The sequence below is a fragment of the Bombina bombina genome, chromosome 6 (genome assembly GCF_027579735.1).
Source record: "Bombina bombina isolate aBomBom1 chromosome 6, aBomBom1.pri, whole genome shotgun sequence".
In the NCBI taxonomy this organism is placed as follows: Eukaryota; Metazoa; Chordata; class Amphibia; order Anura; family Bombinatoridae; genus Bombina; species Bombina bombina.
In genome coordinates, this window is record NC_069504.1 from 769,930,974 (window position 1) to 769,953,741 (window position 22,768).

Below are 22,768 nucleotides of genomic sequence, written 5' to 3' on the forward strand. Positions count from 1 at the left end.
TAATTTAGATTTAGAAGTAACATCAGCTGACCAGGATTTTAGCCACAGCGCCCTGCGTGCCTGAATGGCGAATCCTGAATTCTTAGCCGTAAGTTTAGTTAAATGTACTACGGCCTCCGAAATGAATGAATTAGCTAGTTTAAGGACTCTAAGCCTGTCCGTAATGTCGTCCAGAGTAGCTGAACTAATGTTCTCTTCCAGAGACTCAATCCAGAATGCCGCTGCAGCCGTGACCGGCGCAATGCATGCAAGGGGTTGCAATATAAAACCTTGTTGAACAAACATTTTCTTAAGGTAACCCTCTAATTTTTTATCCATTGGATCTGAAAAAGCACAGCTATCCTCCACCGGGATAGTGGTACGCTTAGCTAAAGTAGAAACTGCTCCCTCCACCTTAGGGACCGTTTGCCATAAGTCCCGTGTGGTGGCGTCTATTGGAAACATTTTTCTAAATATCGGAGGGGGTGAGAACGGCACACCGGGTCTATCCCACTCCTTAGTAACAATTTCAGTAAGTCTCTTAGGTATAGGAAAAACATCAGTACTCGCCGGTACCGCAAAATATTTATCCAACCTACACATTTTCTCTGGTATTGCAACTGTGTTACAATCATTCAGAGCCGCTAACACCTCCCCTAGTAATACACGGAGGTTTTCCAGCTTAAATTTAAAATTTGAAATATCTGAATCCAGTCTGTTTGGATCAGAGCCGTCACCCACAGAATGAAGTTCTCCGTCCTCATGTTCTGCCACCTGTGACGCAGTGTCTGACATGGCCCTAATATTATCAGCGCACTCTGTTCTCACCCCAGAGTGATCACGCTTGCCTCTTAGTTCTGGTAATTTAGCCAAAACTTCAGTCATAACAGTGGCCATATCCTGTAAAGTTATCTGTAATGGCCGCCCAGCTGTACTGGGCGCCACCATATCGCGCACCTCCCGAGCGGGAGATGCAGGTACTGACACGTTAGGCGAGTTAGTCGGCATAACTCTCCCCTCGTTGTTTGGTGAAATTTGTTCAATTTGTACAGATTGACTTTTATTTAAAGTAGCATCAATACAGTTAGTACATAAATTTCTATTGGGCTCCACTTTGGCATTGCAACAAATGACACAGGTATCTTCCTCTGAATCAGACATGTTTAACACACTAGCAAATAAACTTGCAACTTGGAATACAATTCTATTAGAATATTATTAAAAACGTACTGTGCCTTTAAGAAGCACAGAAGATTTATGACAGTTGAAAATTAATAAATTGAAACAGTTATAGCCTCAATCCTTGTAAACAACTCAACTTTAGCAAAGGTTTGATCCCATTAGCAGAAGACAACTAATTCTGAAAGCAGAAAAAAATTACAGAATAAACGTTTTTTATCTCAGTCAACTATAATCTCACAGCTCTGCTGAGAGAAATTACCTCCCTCAAAACAAGTTTTGAAGACCCCTGAGTTCTGTAGAGATGAACCGGATCATGTAGGAAATACAATGAGCTGCTGACTGAAATTTCTGATGCGTAGCAAAAGCGCCAAAAAACAGCCCCTCCCCCTCACACACAGCAGTGAGAGAGAACAGAAACTGTCAGAAAAAAGATCAAGCAACTGCCAAGTGGAAAAATAGTGCCCAAACATTTATTCACTCAGTACCTCAGCAAATGAAAACGATTTTACATTCCAGCAAAAACGTTAAACATAATTTCTTAGTTATTAAAAAGTTTTATGTACTTCTTACAGTGTAATTCCAGTGAAGTACCATTCCCCAGAATACTGAAGTGTAAAGTATACATACATGACATTATATCGGTATGGCAGGATTTTCTCATCAATTCCATTGTCAGAAAATAAAAGCTGCTACATACCTCTATGCAGATTCATCTGCCCGCTGTCCCCTGATCTGAAGTTTACCTCTCCTCAGATGGCCGAGAAACAGCAATATGATCTTAACTACTCCGGCTAAAATCATAGTAAAACTCTGGTAGATTCTTCTTCAAACTCTGCCAGAGAGGTAATAACACACTCCGGTGCTATTTTAAAATAACAAACTTTTGATTGAAGATATAAAACTAAGTATAATCACCATAGTCCTCTCACACATCCTATCTAGTCGTTGGGTGCAAGAGAATGACTGGGAGTGACGTAGAGGGGAGGAGCTATATGCAGCTCTGCTGGGTGAATCCTCTTGCACTTCCTGTTGGGGAGGAGTAATATCCCAGAAGTAATGATGACCCGTGGACTGATCACACTTAACAGAAGAAATACATATTGTAATATCTGTGTGGGGGCCCTATTTGGTATTAGATTTTTGTTCATCCCCTTGTTTTTAGAACAACATTCACACTCTGCTAAGGGTCTCTGTACTCTGTAAATATTCTGTTTCACACTGTCTAATGAAAGATGTTTTGCTCAAGGTGCTATAGGTAGTATGGAATTGCAAAATGCCGCTGGCTTTTGTACAATTTAATTTACTTACGCTTTATTTCTCTATCTGCTGTAAATTCAGGACGGTGCCCTTGTGTTTAATAAACACTTTATAATATGATTAGTGTAGCAGCAAAACATTGCTCCTTTTTTTCTATTCTCCTAAAGCACAAAATAATGTACTGTATACCATAATACATCCCTCTGAATCTTCCTAGCTTCCAAATTCTCAGTTTCTTATATCTTTTTTTAGCCTTGGAGATTTGATCCCTTGCTTGTAAAAGAACATCAAACATATGGTTTAAAATTTTCAAACTACCATGGATTCCCTCTAAGAGGGTTTTATCAGCTACATACTGTAAGATCCCATCCAATTTATTTTCAGTATGTTCCAAAACTGGCTGCAAATTAATCATGTAACTATGCGGCCCAACTCCACTTTTGACTAGTTCTAACTTCTGTAGAAAGGAGGGGAGAGTGTTGGAGCTGACACAGGGCTAGATTACAAGTGGAGCGCAAAATATTTATTCTGCGAAAGCGATATTTGGGCTCCACTGAGTAATACCAGTGCACGCAAATGTGCGCTGGTATTACAAGTTGAGAGCAATGTGAACCCAAGCTCATGTTTGCATTGCAGGGAAGCATTGTGCTCAAGAGAGCGCACTTCCATAGGCTCAAATGGGAGGCTCGTTCTCATGCCATCAGCGAAGGGGGAAGATGGCAAACAACTTATACATATATATATATATATATTTGTGTATATACACATATTAACACATAAATATATATGTATATACACATATTAACACTTAAATATATATGTATATACACATATTAACACATAAATATATACGTATATACACATATTAACACATAAATACATATGTATATACACATATTAACACTTAAATATATACGTATATACACATATTAACACATAAATATATATGTATATACACATAACACATAAATATACATGTATATACACATAACACATAAATATACATGTATATACACATAACACATAAATATATATGTATATACACATATTAACACATAAATATATATGTATATACACATATTAACACATAAATATATATGTATATACACATATTAACACTTAAATATATACGTATATACACATATTAACACATAAATATATATGTATATACACATATTAACACTTAAATATATACGTATATACACATATTAACACATAAATATATATGTATATACACATATTAACACATAAATATATACGTATATACACATATTAACACATAAATACATATGTACATACACATATTAACACATAAATATATATGTATATACACATATTAACACATAAATATATATGTATATACACATATTAACACATAAATATATATGTACATACACATATTAACACATAAATATATATGTATATACACATATTAACACATAAATATATATGTATATACACATATTAACACATAAATATATATGTACATACACATATTAACACATAAATAAATATTTATATACACATATTAACACATAAATATATATGTATATACACATATTAACACATAAATACATATGTATATACACATATTAACACATAAATACATATGTATATACACATATTAACACATAAATATATATGTATATACACACATTAACACATAAATATATATGTATATACACATATTAACACATAAATACATATGTATATACACATATTAACACATAAATACATATGTATATACACATATTAACACATAAATATATACGTATATACACATATTAACACATAAATATATACGTATATACACATATTAACACATAAATATATAAGTATATACACATATTAACACATAAATACATATGTATATACACATATTAACACATAAATACATATGTATATACACATAGTAACACATAAATATATACGTATGTATATACACATATTAACACATAAATACATATGTATAATATATACACATATTAACACATAAATACATATGTATATACACACATTAACACATAAATAACAGAATTTATGTTTACCTGATAAATTTCTTTCTCCTACGGTGTATCCGGTCCACGGCTTCATCCTTACTTGTGGGATATTCTCAATCCCTACAGGAAGTGGCAAAGAGAGCACACAGCAGAGCTGTCCCTATAGCTCCCCTCAGGCTCCGCCCCCCCAGTCATTCGACCGACGGTTAGGAGAAAAAGGAGAACCATAGGGGGCAGTGGTGACTGTAGTTTACAAAAATAAATTTAAACCTGACTAAAATGCCAAAGTGGGCCGTGGACCGGATACACCGTTGGAGAAAGAAATTTATCAGGTAAACATAAATTCTGTTTTCTCCTACATTGGTGTATCCAGTCCACGGCTTCATCCTTACTTGTGGGAACCAATACAAAAGCTTTAGGACACGGATGAAGGGAGGGAACAAGTCAGGTAACCTAAACGGAAGGCACCACTGCTTGTAAAACCTTTCTCCCAAAAATAGCCTCCGAAGAAGCAAAAGTATCGAATTTGTAAAATTTGGCAAAAATATGCAGTGAAGACCAAGTCGCTGCCTTACAGATCTGTTCAACAGAAGCCTCATTCTTGAAAGCCCATGTGGAAGCCACAGCGCTAGTAGAGTGAGCTGTAATTCGTTCAGGAGGCTGCCTTCCAGCAGTCTCATAAGCCAACCGGATGATGCTTTTCAGCCAGAAAGACAGAGAGGTCGCAGTCGCCTTTTGACCTCTCCTCTTGCCAGAATAGACGACAAACAAGGACGATGTTTGTCTGAAGTCTTTAGTTGCTTTTAGATAAAACTTTAAAGCACGAACCACATCAAGATTGTGTAACAGACGTTCCTTGTTAGAAACTGGATTAGGACACAGCGAAGGAACAACTATTTCCTGGTTAATGTTCTTATTGGAAACCACTTTTGGAAGAAAACCACGTTTGGTACGTAAAACGACCTTATCTGTATGAAACACCAGATTGGGTGAATTACACTGCAAATGAGACAATTCAGAAACTCTTCTAGCAGAAGAAATAGCTACTAAAAACAAAACTTTCCAAGATAGGAACTTAATATCTATGGAATGTAGAGGTTCAAACGGAACCCCTTGAAGAACTGAAATAACTAAATTTAGACTCCATGGAGGAGCCACAGGTCTGTAGACAGGCTTGATTCTGACTAAAGCCTGTACAAACGCCTGAATATCTGGCATGGCTGCCAGACGCTTGTGTAACAAAACAGACAGAGCAGATATCTGTCCTTTTAAGGAACTAGCTGACAGACCTTTCTCCAATCCCTCTTGGAGAAAAGATAGTATCCTTGGAATCCTAATCTTACTCCATGAGTAACCCTTGGATTCGCACCAGCAAAGATATTTCCACCATATCTTATGGTAAATTTTCTTGGTGACAGGCTTTCTAGCCTGGATCAGAGTATCTATAACTGATTCTGAAAACCCACGCTTAGCTAGAATCAAGCGTTCAATCTCCAAGCAGTCAGTTGCAGAGAAACTAGGTTTGGATGTTCGAATGGACCTTGAATTAGAAGGTCCTGCCTCAAAGGTAGCTTCCATGGTGGAACCGATGACATATTCACCAGGTCTGCATACGAAGTCCTGCGTGGCCACGCAGGAGCTATCAGAATTACCGAAGCCTTCTCTTGTTTGATCCTGGCTACTAGCCGGGGGAGAAGGGGAAACGGTGGAAAGACATAAGCTAGATTGAACGACCAAGGCGCTACTAAGGCATCTACCAATGTCGCCTTGGGATCCCTGGACCTGGACCCGTAACGTGGAACTTTGGAGTTCTGACGTGACGCCATCAGATCCAGATCTGGAATGCCCCATAGTTGAGTTAACTGGGCAAAAACCTCCGTGTGAAGTTTCCACTCCCCCGGATGGAAAGTCTCACGACTCAGATAATCCGCTTCCCAGTTGTCCACTCCTGGGATGTGAATTGCTGATAGATGGCAGGAGTGATCCTCTGCCCATTTGATGATCTTGGATACCTCCCTCATCGCCAGGGAACTCTTTGTTCCCCCCTGATGATTGATGTACGCTACAGTCGTCATGTTGTCCGACTGAAATCTGATGAATTTGGCCTCCGCTAGTTGTGGCCATGCCTGGAGCGCATTGAATATCGCTCTCAATTCCAAAATGTTTATCGGGACAAGAGATTCTTCGAGAGACAATAGGCCCTGAGCCTTCAGGGACTCCCAGACCGCGCCCCAGCCTAAGAGGCTGGCGTCGGTCGTGACAATGATCCACTCTGGTCTGCGGAAACTCATTCCCTGAGACAGGTGATCCTGAGACAACCACCAGAGGAGTGAGTCTCTGGTTTTCTGGTCCATTTGTATCTGGGGAGACAAATCTGCATAATCCCCATTCCACTGTTTGAGCATGCACAGTTGCAGTGGTCTTAAATGAATTCGAGCAAAGGGAACCACGTCCATTGCCGCAACCATTAGTCCTATTACCTCCATGCACTGAGCTATGGAGGGTTGAGGAATGGATTGAAGAACTCGACAAGTGTTCAAAAGTTTTAACTTCCTGACCTCCGTCAGAAAGATCTTCATTTCTACCGAGTCTATTATTGTTCCCAGGAAGGGAACCCTTGTGAACGGGGACAGAGAACTCTTTTCTATGTTCACCTTCCACCCGTGAGACCTTAGAAAGGCTAGAACAATGTCCGTATGAGCCTTTGCTTTGTGAAAGGACGACGCTTGTATTCAGATGTCGTCTAGGTAAGGTGCTACTGCAATGCCCCTTGGCCTTAGCACCGCTAGAAGGGACCCTAGCACCTTTGTGAAAATTCTGGGGACAGTGGCCAATCCGAAGGGAAGAGCCACAAACTGGTAATGCTTGTCCAGAAAGGCGAACCTTAGGAACTGATGGTGATCTTTGTGGATAGGAATATGCAGGTACGCATCCTTTAAGTCCACTGTAGTCATATATTGACCCTCCTGGATCATTGGTAAAATTGTCCGAATGGTTTCCATTTTGAATGATGGAACTCTGAGGAATTTGTTTAGGATTTTTAAATCCAGAATTGGCCTGAAAGTTCCTTCCTTTTTGGGAACTACAAACAGGTTTGAGTAAAAACCCAGTCCTTGTTCTGCTGTTGGCCCTGGGTGTATCACTCCCATTTTTAAAAGGTCTTCTACGCAATGTAAGAATATCTGTCTCTTTATCTGGTCTAAAGATAAGCGAGACATGTGGAACCTTCCCTTTGGAGGAAAGTCCTTGAATTCTAGAAGATACCCCTGAGAGACAATTTATAGTGCCCAGGGGTCCGGAACATCTCTTGCCCAAGACTGAGCAAAGAGAGAAAGTCTGCCCCCTACTAGATCCGGTCCCGGATCGGGGGCTACCCCTTCATGCTGTCTTGGTAGCAGCAGCAGGCTTCTTGGCCTGTTTACTCTTGTTCCAGCCTTGCAACGGTTTCCATGCTGGTTTGGGTTGGGTTGCGTTACCCTCTTGCCTAGTGGCTGTAGAGGTAGAAGCAGGTCCGTTCCTGAAATTGCGAAAGGAACGAAAATTAGACTTATTTTTAGCTTTGAAAGGTCTATCCTGTGGAAGGCCCGAATAGGGTCTTACTTTTGAAAGGAATATTAAGCAATTTTGTTTTGGACGACACATCCGCCGACCAAGATTTTAGCCAAAGCGCTCTGCGCGCCACGATTGCGAAACCGGAATTTTTTGCCGCTAATTTAGCTAACTGCAAGGCGGCATCTGTAATGAAAGAATTAGCCAACTTCAGGGCGTGAATTCTGTCCAATACTTCATCATAAGAAGTCTCCTTCTGGAGCGAGTTTTCTAGTTCCTCAAACCAAAAAGCAGCTGCAGTGGTTACAGGAATAATGCAAGAAATTGGTTGAAGAAGAAAACCTTGTTGAACAAAAATTTTCTTAAGTAAACCTTCTAATTTTTTATCCATAGGATCTTTGAAAGTGCAACTGTCTTCTATTGGTATAGTCGTGCGCTTAGCTAGCGTTGAAACTGCCCCCTCTACCTTAGGGACCGTCTGCCACGCGTCCCTTCTGGAATCAACAATGGGGAACATTTTCTTAAATATAGGAGGGGGAACAAAAGGTACACCTGGCTTCTCCCACTCCTTATTCACGATATCCGCCACCCTCTTAGGTATCGGAAACGCATAAGAGTGTACTGGGACCTCTAAGAATTTGTCCATTTTACACAATTTTTCTGGGACCACCAAAGGGTCACAATCATCAAGTGTAGCTAGGACCTCCTTAAGTAGGGCGCGGAGGTGTTCTAGCTTAAATTTAAATGCTATGGTATCAGGCTCTGCCTGCTGAGAAACTTTTCCTGTGTCAGAAATTTCTCCCTCAGACAGGCCCTCCCTCACCGCCAAGTCAGATTGATGTGAGGGCACTACAGATAAATTATCCTCTGCGTCTGCTTGCTCATTTTCTGTATTTAAAACTGAGCAATCACGCTTCCTTGGAAAAGCTGGCAGTTTGGATAAAAATGCTGCGAGAGAATTATCCATTACTGCTGCTAACTGTTGCATAGTAATAGTAATTGGTGCGCTAGATGTACTGGGCATCGCTTGCGCGGGCATAGCTGGTGTTGACACAGAAGGAGGGGATAGTGGGCTATCCTCACTACCTTCAGCTAAAGAATCATCTTGGACTACATCTTTAAGCGTGATTGTACGGTCCTTAAGCCGTTTGGACGCTATGGCACACTTCACACATAAATTTAATGGGGGAACCACCTTGGCCTTTAAACATACAGAACATAGGCTATCTGAAGGGTCAGACATGTTTGACAGACTTAGACAGAACTTCAATGCAATAAAAATTATTTTTGACAAAAACGTTACTGTCTCTTTAAATAATAAAAGTGCACACTTTATTACTGAAACATCAAAAAACCATCAAATAAACATCTGATTTTAATGAAATTTTCACCACAGTGTGTTAATGCTTTGAAAAGATTGCACACAAATTTTCAGACCAATTAACCCCTTAATGCCCAAACCGGAGCTAATAACAGCAGTTAACCGGTTAAACACACTACAGTACTATGCCACAGCTTCTACTGTGGCCTTTATCTTCCTTAGGGATTATTTAAGTAGGAAATAAGCCTCTCTGAAGTCTTTTCTGATGCCTCTGGACTCCCCACGTGAAGCTGCATGAACTGCCTAGTCAAAACAACTGCGCAATTGAGGCGCGAAAATGAGGCCTCCTCCCTCTTCATTCCAGAGTGGAGGGGCCTTTCTGACTAGATTAGGTGTCCAAATAAGTGTCAGGCGCAAATTAAACCCCAAAAGTGTTTTAAAGTCTGAAAAAACACCTTATTTATAGTGAAAACATGCTAAAAAGCAATCGATTAAGCCCACAATAGTGTCAACCAGCATAGAGCCCATAATATAAGCCATCATTTTATACAGAGTCTAAGAAAAATGGCTTACCTATCCCAGAGGGAATTTCTGACAGTCTTCTAGCATTACATGGTCTTGTTAGAAAAATGACTGATCATACCTGAAGCATTTAAGCCTGTAAACTGTTCCCCCCAACTGATGTTCTCTGGTATTCAACAGTCCTGCGTGGGAACAGCAATGGATTTTAGTTACTGGTGCTAAAATCATATTCCTCTTAGCAGAAATCTTCATCACTTTCTGCTGCAGAATAAATAGTACAAGCCGGCACTATTTTAAAATAACAAACTCTTGATAGAAGAAATAAAAAACTACAACTAACACCACATACTCTTTACCACCCCGTGGAGATGCTACTAGTTAGAGCGGCAAAGAGAATGACTGGGGGGGCGGAGCCTGAGGGGAGCTATATGGACAGCTCTGCTGTGTGCTCTCTTTGCCACTTCCTGTAGGGATTGAGAATATCCCACAAGTAAGGATGAAGCCGTGGACCGGATACACCAATGTAGGAGAAATATACGTATGTATATACACATATTAACACATAAATATATACGTATGTATATACACATATTAACACATAAATATATATGTATATACACATAGTAACACATAAATACATATGTATATACACATAGTAACACATAAATATATACGTATATACACATATTAACGCATAAATATATACGTATATACACATATTAACACATAAATATATACGTATATACACATATTAACACATAAATATATACGTATATACACATATTAACACATAAATACATATGTATATACACATATTAACACATAAATATATACGTATGTATATACACATATTAACACATAAATACATATGTATATACACATATTAACACATAAATACATATGTATACACACATATTAATACATAAATACATATGTATATACACATAGTAACACATAAATATATACGTATGCACACATATTAACACATAAATATATATGTATATACACATATTAACACATAAATATATACGTATATACACATATTAACACATAAATACATATGTATATACACATATTAACACATAAATACATATGTATACATACATATTAACACATAAATATATATGTATATACACATATTAACACATAAATATATACGTATGTATATACACACATTAACACATAAATATATACGTATGTATATACACATATTAACACATAAATATATACGTATGTATATACACATATTAACACATAAATATATATGTATATACACATATTAACACATAAATATATACGTATGTATATACACATATTAACACATAAATATATACGTATGTATATACACATATTAACACATAAATATATACGTATGTATATACACATATTAACACATAAATATATATGTATATACACATATTAACACATAAATATATATGTATATACACATATTAACACATAAATATATACGTATGTATATACACATATTAACACATATATATGTATATACACATAGTAACACATAAATATATATGTATATACACATATTAACACATAAATACATATGTATATACACATATTAACACATAAATATATATGTATATACACATATTAACACATAAATATATATGTATATACACATATTAACACATAAATATATATGTATATACACATAGTAACACATAAATATATACGTATGTATATACACATATTAACACATAAATATATATGTATATACACATATTAACACATAAATATATATGTATATACACATATTAACACATAAATACATATGTATATACACATATTAACACATAAATATATATGTATATACACATATTAACACATAAATATATATGTATATACACATATTAACACATAAATATATATGTATATACACATATTAACACATAAATACATATGTATATACACATATTAACACATAAATACATATGTATATACACATATTAACACATAAATATATATGTATATACACATATTAACACATAAATATATATGTATATACACATATTAACACATAAATATATATGTATATACACATAGTAACACATAAATATATACGTATATACACATATTAACACATAAATATATATGTATATACACATATTAACACATAAATATATATGTATATACACATAGTAACACATAAATACATATGTATATACACATATTAACACATAAATATATATGTATATACACATATTAACACATAAATATATATGTATATACACATAGTAACACATAAATACATATGTATATACACATATTAACACATAAATATATACGTATATACACATATTAACACATAAATATATATGTATATACACATATTAACACATAAATATATATGTATACACATATTAACACATAAATATATATGTATATACACATATTAACACATAAATATATATATGTATATACACATATTAACACATAAATATATATGTATACACATATTAACACATAAATATATATGTATATACACATATTAACACATAAATATATATATGTATATACACATAGTAACACATAAATATATATGTATATACACATATTAACACATAAATATATACGTATATACACATATTAACACATAAATATATATGTATATACACATATTAACACATAAATATATATATGTATATACACATATTAACACATAAATATATATGTATATACACATAGTAACACATAAATATATACGTATATACACATATTAACACATAAATATATACGTATATACACATATTAACACATAAATATATACGTATATACACATATTAACACATAAATATATACGTATATACACATATTAACAGATAAATACATATGTATACACACATATTAACACATAAATATATATGTATATACACATATTAACACATAAATATATATGTATATACACATAGTAACACATAAATATATATGTATACACATATTAACACATAAATATATATGTATATACACATATTAACACATAAATATATATGTATATACACATATTAACACATAAATATATATGTATATACACATATTAACACATAAATATATATGTATATACACATATTAACACATAAATATATATGTATACACACATATTAACACATAAATATATATGTATATACACATATTAACACATAAATATATATGTACATACACATATTAACACATAAATATATATGTATACACATATTAACACATAAATATATATGTATATACACATATTAACACATAAATATATATGTATATACACATATTAACACATAAATATATATGTATATACACATATTAACACATAAATATATATATGTATATAAGCATATACATATATATTTACTGGGAACACACAGTTCCCATAGACCGCAATGTAAAGGCACTTTTCAGTGCCGTTTTTTTTTTTTTCTAACACCCCACTACCACCAACTTTAAACCCTCTTAACTGCTTATTACAGTTATTTTATTAAAAAATAAAAATGCTACACTTGTAACGGCTGGTTATTTATTGCGTGCCCAAATTTGTTCTATTTGCGGGTGCGCAATATATTAGCGCTCCACTTGTAATCTAGACCATAATATTTGCTGCCATTCCAAAACTGTGTGCTGCAGAGCTAATGAAAAAAAAGCATCCCTTTTTACCCATGATGCAGTGCATACATAGCATTTTGTTTGTAGCTTTACTCTGCATTAAAATAACCATCTGCAATGCACATTTCTTTATATAAATCAACAGCTTTTAACCCATCTTACAAAACCAATGAAAACGGATCCTTAAAGGGATACCAAACCCAAAAAATTTCTTTCACAATTCAGATGGAGCATGTGATTTTCAACAACTTTCTAATTTACTTCTATTATTCATTTTTCTTTGTTCTTTTTGTATCTTTTGTTGAAAAGCAGAGATGTCATCTTAGGAGCCGGCCCATTTCTGGAGCACTATATGGCAGTAGATATGCAAGAATGTTATCCATTTGCAAAACCACTAGATGGCAGCACTATTTCCTGCCATATAGTGTTACAGATGTCTACCTATCTCTTCAGCACAGAATATCATGGGAACAAAGCAAAATTAAAAAATTTTTTAAATGGTATTCTCTGTCTAATTCACAAAATAACATTTTTGGGTTTCATATCCCTTTAAAGGCGCAGTAAAGTCAAAATGTACTTTTTAAGATTTAGGTAGAGAGTGTAATATTAAACAACTTTCCAGTTTACATCTATTATATAATTGGCTTCATTCTCTTGGTATCCTTTTTCAAAAAAGCATACCTAGGTAGGCTCAGGAGCAGCAATGCACTACTGGGAGCTAGCTGCTGATTGGCGGCTGCACATATTTGCCTCTTGTCGTTGGTTCTCCTGTGTTCAGCTAGCTCCCAGTAGTGCATTGCTGCTACTTCAACAAAGAGATGCTAAGAGAATAAAGCAAAATTTAAAGGGACACTAAACCCAGATTTTTTCTTTCATGATTCAGGTAGAGAATACAGTTTTAAACAACATTCCAATTTACTTCTGTTATCTGATTTGCTTCATTCTATAGATATCCTTTGTTGAAGAAATAGCAATGCACATGAGGGAGTCAAATTTAGGTAATTGTTTAGCTGTAAATTTAAAGGAGCTTCCCCTTTTTCTGTCTAAAATGATCTCATGATATTTCCATAAATCTAACAGAGTGTGTACTCCCAGGAGATCAATCTGGTACACTTGCTTGGAGATTATTGAGATAGATCATATAATTTTAAACAACTTTCCAATTTACTTCTATTTTCAAATTTGCTTCATTATCTTGGTATCCTTTGTTAAAGGAGCACCAATGTATTACAGGGACCTAGCTGAACACATTCATGAAAGTTTAAAGGTACCTTGTATACTAGATTTTTCTTTTCTGCTTACATTTTTTTGTAGATGATCCATTTATATAGCCCATCTGGGAGTGTTTTTGTAAAACTAGAGTTTTGCTTATTTTTAAATAATATTGTGCTGATTTTTAGACTCCTAAACAAGCCCCAACATTTTAGATGTATACTGATGTATACAGACTTCAGATTGCTTCTGTTTGTATATGCAGGGGAAAGTCTGCTCTCAGCCTCTTTAAGTGGGTGTCCCAGACTTATCTCATTAAAGAGATATGAAACCCAATTTTTTTCTTTCATGATTTAGAAAGAGCATGTCATTTTAAACAACTTTCTAATTTACTTCTATTATCTAATTTGCTTCATTCTCTTGATATCACTTGCTGAAAAGCATATCTAGATATGCTCAGTAGCTGCTGATTGGTTGCTGCACATAGAGGCCTTGTGTGATTAGCTCACACATGTGCATTGCTATTTCTTCAACAAAGGATAGCTAAAGAATTGAGCAAATGAGATAATAGAAGTAAATTGGAAAGTTGTTTAAAATTGCATGCCCTATCTGAATCATGAACGTTTAATTTTGACTAGACTGTCCCTTTAACTGTGTTAAATTGGGAGCTTCTAAGTAAGTTTTTAAAAGGTTTTATACTGGATTTTTATATCAGTATCTGTGCGTATTATTCTTTATTGTAGTGTCTATTACATGCGGTTTAATTAAAATTGGTGTATACTGTCCCTTTAAGGTTGACTTTACATTTCCTTTAAGCTTTGTGGTCAACATTCTGCACCACAATGTTATTTCCTAGAAGCATTCCTGGCTAGTTCGTGAACTTACATTCTATTTTAACAGCGGTTTTAGAATCTCCAATAAACAAGATGAAAATGTTTTTCATGCAGGAAATTATTCTATACAATTTTTTTTTTAATCTAGCTTTAACTGAAGTGGATTTTGTATAAACAGTCCAAATAGTTTATTGCACAAGAAAAACTGTGTAGCATGCGGTACTCTTCAGAATGTTCAAGCATTACTCTAAAACCGCCGTACGAAGAAAAAGCTCTGTTTTTACGAGTCAAGAATCTACTCCTTAATTAAAATGAAACGTGCTGACATTCTGATAACTTTTTTCTATTTGTGGGAATCACCTCTGAGTAGCTGACATTTGAAATGCTCTTTCTTTTCAAGTATTTACTATTGCAGATGTTTAGCGTAACACTTGTGAATATCATCTATATAAAATGAATAACACACCTTTAACACTCCGTCTTCCACTTTCAATTAATCTTTTCAAAGCTGTTCAAAAATCACTTATTTCAACTAGGAGTCATAATTGAACCACTGAATATGTCTGATGTTACTGTATGTATAGAACAGCATTTAAATTAAGGAACACTGAATCCAATTTTTTTTCTTTCATAATTTAGATAGAGCATGCAAATTTAAGCAACTTTCTAATTTACTTCCATTATCAATTTTTCTTCGTTCTCTTGCTTTCTTTATTTGAAAAAGAAGGCATCTAAGCTAATTTTTTGGTTCAGGACCATGGAAAGCACTTGTTTATTGGTGGGTGAACTTATCCACCAATCAGCAAGAACAACACAGTGTGTTCACCAAAAATGGGCCGGCATCTAAACTTACATTCTTGCATTTCAAATAAAGATACCAAGAGAATGAAGAAAATTTGATAATAGGAGTAAATTAGAAAGTTGATTAAGATTGCATGCTCTATCTGAATCACAAAAGAAAAAAATTGGGTTCAGTGTCCCTTTAGCAGCAAGTCAAATATTTCAGCTAATGTTGCACTTTTGGACTTTTAAAGGGACATGAAACACACAATTTGTCTTTCATGATTCAGATAGAGCTCTGGTTTTCAAACCTGTTCTTAGGCCTCCCCAACAGGCCAGGGTTTCAGGATTACCTTGGATGACAGCAGATAAAATAACCGTGTTTGCTAATCAGCTGATTATTTTACCTGTGCTCTAGTTCAGATATCCACAAAATGTGGCCTCTTAGGGAGACCTGAGGAGAGGTTTGAAAACCAGTGAATAGAGCATGCAATTTTATAGAACTTTCCAATTTACGTTTGCAAATTTCTTTCATTCTCTTGGCATCCTTTGTTGAAGGAGCAGCAATGACCTACTGGGAGCTAGCTGAACACATTGGGGAACCAATTAAATGAAGAATATATGTGCTGCTACAAATCAGTAAAGCGCTCCCTGTAGTGCATTGCTAATCCTGAGCCTACTTAGGTACTGTATGCTCTTCAAGACAGGATATCAAGAGAACAAAGCAAATTAAATAATAGAAGTAAATTGGAACTGTTTAAAATTGCATGTTCTGCCTGAATCATAAAGCATTTAATAAACAAATGCTCTAAGACATAGTTATATGGAAACAATAGTAAAGTAAATGCTTTATGTTCATTAAAGGGAAACTGAACCCAAAAATTTTTTTTTTAGTTGAAAAAGAAGGTATCTAAGCTTTTTTTCTTTTTTCAGACTCTGGACAGCACTTTTTTATTGGTCGATGAATTTATCCACCAATCATCAAGGACAACCCAGGTTGTTCACCAAAAATGGGCCGGCATATAAACTTACATTCTTGCATTTCAAATAAAGATACCAAGAGAATGAAGAAAATTTGATAATAGGGGTAAATTAGAAAGTTGCTTAAAATGTCATGCTCTATCTGAATCTCGAAAGAAAAAATTTGGGTTCAGTGTCCCTTTAAATCCAGCTATCTCTGTGCTGCTATCCTGCAGATCATACAAGGGTGAAATTCCATCTCAATCTGACTCGATCAGAACTTTTTATTTAAAGGGACATGAAACTCAAACATTTTTTTCTTTCGTTTTTCAAATGGATCATGCAATTTTAAACCACTTTCCAATTTACTTATATTATCTAATTTGCTTAATGTTCTTGATATCATTTGTTGCATACCTAAATAGGCTCAGTAGCTGCTGATTGGTGGCTGCACATTAATGCCTCGTGTGGTTGGCTCACCCATGTGCATTGCTATTTCTTCAACAAAGGATATCTAAAGAATGAATTCAATTAGATAATGGAAGTTAATTGGAATGTTGTTTAAAATTGTATTCTTCATCTGAATCATGGAAAGAAAAAAAATGTAGGTGTCATGTCCCTTTAATATATGTAATGACGTACATACTGTATACATCAATAAATAGCCAAAACATAGTCAAAAATATTAGAAGTGAAATAAAGATTATATATATCAATAGTTATGAGTCACCCTGACATTCATGTTAGAATTGATTGGATTTACGTTGCTGAAAAACAGTATAAAGAAGTAATTTGGGACCCATATCTGTTCTGTTTTTTTATGTTGGAAGTCAGAATTCCAGGTACTGCTATATTGATTAATGACAGCTATCAAAGGAGCTAAAAGCACTGAAGGGACTGGAATACTGGTTTATATTATCATTGATTTTTGCTGAGTAGGAGGAATGATTAATAGGTCGTTTTAAACATTAAGGCTAGAATTAAGGATAATGTTAGTTATGGTAAGGCAGCTAGGTTGTTACTAGCAATGCCTATGAATATAATGGAGAATATATATTTAAACAGCATTGATTTGAACGAGTATTAAAGGGACATTAAACACCTCAAGATAGTAATATAAATTACAACTTTGCAATATACTTTCATTATTTATTTTGTTCTCCTTTCCTGTAATTTGATTCTGAATATTGTGGGTTTTCCAATTCATGTTTAACATAGAAGTGCAGACACAGCTATATTCTACACAGTCATTGGTTGCACACTCTAGTAAGCCATTTATAACCATTCCTAATTAGCTTTAGCAGAAAAGGTAACCTAGGTTACAATATGGCGGAGCCCACTGCATTATGGACATTTGAATGTTAACCTTATTTTTTCAATATTTAAACAACTAATATACATTTTTAAAATACATGTACAAGTTATTCTCAGGCCAATCTTTGCTCTGAATACATCATTCAAGCAATGATTTATTTAGTGTTAAATGTCCCTTTAAATATAGGGTTGCCACCTCAGCCATGTTTTCCAGGACACTTATAAATTATACATACTGCAGGGTGTGCAGGTAGGAACATGAATTTCAACCCTGGAAAGCAGACAAACAGTGATACCGAACAGCACTATTCATGTTCCTACCTGCACACCCTGCAGCATGTATAACTCATAAGTGTCCTGGTAAACAAGACCGAGGTGACAACCCTAATTAAGTACTCTATTTGCCACTAGCTCACAATATAATCAAGAGCTCTTCACTTCTGGAATTGATTAGTATAATCAAGATGGACATATGAACAAAAACAAGACATGTTGTTTTAGTGCACAGTAAGAAGTAATGATTAAAATAAAGTCTAATACAAAAAATTATAATTTATTTAAATGATTGCATATTTTTTAGCATTCATTTTATCTAGAGAATAAGTTGATAAATTATAACTTTCTAGGTTGTTTAATATTTTAAAATGGTCGCTAAACGTCTGCTTATCTATTGGTATCAATACATTCTGCAATTCATGACCACCATTTCTGTAGTTGCCAATGTTTTTTTTCTTTGAGTATGTGGTTAAATCTGATTTGGGTTATTTTACACAAAATTAATTCAAATTACAACTGAGGAACTTAAACTTCAAATGGATTCTTAATATTTGAAGCAAATATAATTTATTGTACCGTTAAGTATGGAATTATATAGATAGCCAATCAGTGCTGACTCATAGGTAAATCCACAGAAATGAGCACAATGCTATCTATATGGCACATATGAACTAGCTGTTAAAAACTGTCCAAATGCACTGAAATAAGAGGTGCTCTTTAAGGGCCCAGCAATTAGCATATGAGCCTATGTAGGTTTAGCTTTCAACAAAGAATACCAAGAGAGCATATCAAGTTTGATAATAAAAGTAAATTGGAAAGTTGTTTAAAATTGTATGCCCTATCTGAATCATGAAAGTTTCATTTTGACTAGACTGTCCCTTTAATACAAATATAAATGGCATCCTGCTGGCATTCAGCTTTATTATTATTGTTATTATTATTATTGGTTATTTGTAGAGCGCCAACAGATTCCGCAGCACTATTCAGCTACCACTTCTACATAAATTATGGAAAGCACACCTGATTTCCTACCTGTCTTTACTCTGAGCGTTTGAACAGTGTCATGTAGTCTTTAGGGGTAAGACTGACATTCTTACTACTGCCAGCAGAATAAGATGTTCTCATGCAGAACCTGAGAATCAAATACTGTAGATGTCATAAAGATGCTGTGATTCTGTTAAAAAAAAAATGCCATTACCCTGAATAATTTTTATGTGAAATAAAAAAATATATATATTTTAGCTGGTCTATGTTGCTTGACCTTCTCAAAGCATGTAAATTAAAGGCATCTCAAACTGTGCAAATAGATGCTAACACGTCAGGCCTGGGGCCCTAACATAAAAAAAACTGCTGGCAATGCCTTAAGCTAGTGTAAGGGTCAGTTTGCTTAAAATTATTCTCGAGCATCTTGACATTACAGAAGATACCCTGTTGTAAGAGGTTACCCTCAGCAGAACTCTTAGCATGCAAAAAATAAAATTGCTGTATTTAAAGGGACATAATACTCATATGCTAAATCACTTGAAACGGATGCAGTATAACTGTAAAAAGCTGACCGGAAAATATCACCTGAGCATCTCTATGTAAAAAAGGAAGATATTGTACCTCAAAATTTCCTCAGCTTAGCAGAGTAAGTTTTGTGTAAAAAGTTATACTCAGCTGCAGGTAAAAAAAAATTTAAAAAAATGAAGAAATGAACAGCAGCCAATCAGCATTAGCAGTGCTGAGGTCATGAACTCTTTTACTGTGATCTCATGAGATTTCACTTAACTCTCATGAGATTTCATAGTAAACTTCCTTAAACTTAATAGGGAAATAAGATGAGTGTGCATGAGGCTCACTCCCTTAGCTGTCCCGGGACAGACATACTGATTTGCTGCTTAGAAGTCCTTTACAATCGGATGTGGCTACTGAGGAATTTTTGAGGTAAAATATCTTTCTATTTTACATAGAGATGTTCAGGTGATTTTTCTAGTCGGCTTTTTACAGCTATGCTGTATCACTTTCAAGTGTTTCAACATTTGGGTATCATGGCCCTTTTAAAGCAATGGAAAAAGCACGACTTGGTGAATGTAAAGACAAACACTGTGGGTGGCTTCAAGATAAGCATAAGACTCTCCTTCCAATTAATTAGGCTTACACTTTATGTGTTATTTTTTTATATTAGCAAATGTGGGCAGACTTGTTGGGCTTACGGTTTTATTCTCCAATCAAAATCTATGTTTCAGTGTTTAGCAGCAAATCAAATCTTCAGCTGAAGAGCTTGAAATGGCTGTCCAGAAGTGGTTTTGTGTTTGAAGCACCTACCCCTACTGTGGTTAAACGCAGTACTGGAAGCAAAAAGCATGAGATGTTCTTATTTGCATATTTTTCCCAGAGTTCTCTTGTGCATTGGTAACAATGTCTACATAGCACTTCTGGTGAAAATCCATTTTGGTGTGCATATGCAGTTTTTGAGTACATCACAGCCAGTGGGTGAGATTTGATGCATTTTGTGGGTCTAATCTGCTTCGTCAGAGTTTAGTCCACTCACTATGGAGCTATCTTTTAAAACAATGGTAATCATAAAAGTGAGAAGTCAAATATATATGAGTTTGCATGGCAAAATATACCCAGGAAAGAATAGCAGGAACATGTGTGACCATATTGTCGCTTCAAAAAGGGATGCAGATGAACAATACATATGTCAGGATTCCATTACAAAACATTTCTTTAAAGAGCGCTGACATATGTATTTTTCTGTGGCCGGACTGTTTGCCAAATTTCTGTTGGCCAAATGTCCGTCGGCTGACAGACATTTGGCCGACGGATAATAGTCCGACACACAAGTGGCTGTCAGATAACAGTCCGGCCATGAGATAGGTAGATAGATTTGATAGATAGATGATAGATTAGATAAATAGATGGAATAGATAGATAAATTTGATAGATTCAATAGATAATTTCACAGACAGAGAATTACAAGATGTGCGGGCTGGGACCCATGGTTAGGTTCTCAGAGGCGGTTGCGGCGCCTGAGGCTCTGATTAGAACAGAGCACTCTGGAGCGTATCTGCCCTCGGCCGAAATCAGAACATGCTTCAGCATTCTGTCCGTCGGCCAAATGTCCATCGGACAGAATGCTGAAAATGCTGTCGGCCAAATGTCCATCGGACAGAATGCTGTCAGCCAAATGTCTGTCTGCATTTTGTCAGAACACTGTATTTTTCATGTGTGTCCCTTTTTTAAAGCGGCAATATGGTCACTCTAAGCAGGATGCAATGACAACTCTTACTTAAACGGAACCTTGGGCTTTTACACTGCACATTTAACAGCTAGGGAGACTTGATAACATTTTCACTATTGAGAAGAAGCAGTAGATATTTAAAAGGATATTAAACAGTGCTCCTTTGGTAAAAAATAAATATTTTAAATCAAAGTAAACCTAAACAAAACACAGATTGTGTAAAAAATACTGTGAACAACTTACTTGATTTCCTGAAAATTTAGAACTTAGATATTCTCGGCCTAACCCTGCCCCCAGTGTGATTAGAATGGAGAATTTTGAAAACCTGGCTATGATCAAATTTGACTCACTGTTATCTAGTCAATTCATTAGCCTAGAATTTTTATGACTTCATGCTAAGATTCACCTACCTGCCAAGGCTTCCTCCTCCTTGTAGGGCTATGACAAGAAGTAAGAAACTGCACAAATGTAGTGTAAAAATAAATAAAAGGTAAAATCCATTCAAAGGACTAGTAAATACAGTAGATTTGCACAGTAGCACTTAGTCTGGACAAATTTCAGTTTTGTCTATTTCCACTCCTCCTGTATCATGTGACAGCCATCAGCCAATCACAAATGCATTTACATATATTCTGTAAATTCTTGCACATGCTCAGTAGGAGCTGGTGACTCAAAAAGTGTAAATCTAAAAAGACTGTGGACATTTTGCTAATGGAAGTAAATTGGAAAGTTGCTTAAAATTGCATGTTCT

At 35.0% G+C, this 22,768-nt stretch overlaps 1 protein-coding gene across 5 annotated transcripts in view; it reads right to left on the reverse strand.

The window, feature by feature from the left end:
* ADGRL1 (adhesion G protein-coupled receptor L1) overlaps positions 1-22,768 on the reverse strand; it is a 491,322-nt gene that overhangs the window by 455,404 nt on the left and 13,150 nt on the right. The window contains exon 1 of one of the 5 annotated variants that reach the window (XM_053718061.1): positions 17,619-17,709. The exons of the other annotated variants lie outside the window; for them this stretch is intronic. The gene's annotated coding sequence lies outside the window, so the exon portion shown is untranslated. Of the gene's footprint in view, positions 1-17,618; positions 17,710-22,768 lie in introns of those variants that run through there. 5 annotated transcript variants of the gene reach the window in all.